Raw genomic sequence first — 870 nt, 5'->3', positions numbered from 1 at the left:
ACATGGAGACGCACATAAAACTTTTGAATTCCACAAGTTTTAGCAAACTTAATAACTATGTAGAATTTAAAGAAATTTGTTTATCACTCTGGGAACCAGTAAATCAGACTGACGGTTTATATAACCTAACTAGATTTCTTAACCCACAATATAAAACAATTGCTAATTTGTACGCAAGCGTGGAGAATGCAATAGAGAAAATAAGCGAAGATTTAGAGAAGACAGGTATTACTATAGGAGACAAGGATCAGTTTGGGGCTAGTGCCCAGAAATTAGTTGAGCTACGGCATGTATTAAATTACGTGTCATTTGGAACCATATATAACATTCTTGGAGAAGAGGAAAAGAAAGCTTTCAGAAAAATAAAACTTGATCCCAGAAAAACAAGCCTTCAAACATTGAAGACAATGAGAGAAGAAATCCAAAGGAAAGAGATAAATCTATCCAAGGAATTCGTGGGAACAACAGAAGCACAAAATGAAAGGAAAGTCAGGTGTCAAATAATAATCCTAATTTTAAAACTTACTAATAAATTTATGATAATCCAGACAAGCTTAGGAAATAGACCAAATACCTTTCCAAGGGAAATATGCCCAAAATACTAAAAGAAAATGGAATCCAGATCAAAGGGGGAAGAAACAATCAGTGCAAAAAGTACAAATTACAATACAAAACATACAGAGCTACAATATAGATACAGTCTTGATGCCAGAATGAAGAAAATGTGATACACAATGTGTGACATTTCGTATACAATACCATAAAGTAAAAATGATTAAAATTGACCTGGCACGTTTTAGGCGTGACTAATTGAGCTTGAAGAAAACGGGAAGTCACCAAAGAAAACAAGCTCATTGGAGACTTAATTAA

This window comes from Macrobrachium rosenbergii, chromosome 48, assembly GCF_040412425.1.
Source record: "Macrobrachium rosenbergii isolate ZJJX-2024 chromosome 48, ASM4041242v1, whole genome shotgun sequence".
Lineage (NCBI taxonomy): Eukaryota > Metazoa > Arthropoda > Malacostraca > Decapoda > Palaemonidae > Macrobrachium > Macrobrachium rosenbergii.
This window is presented reverse-complemented; position numbering follows the sequence as displayed.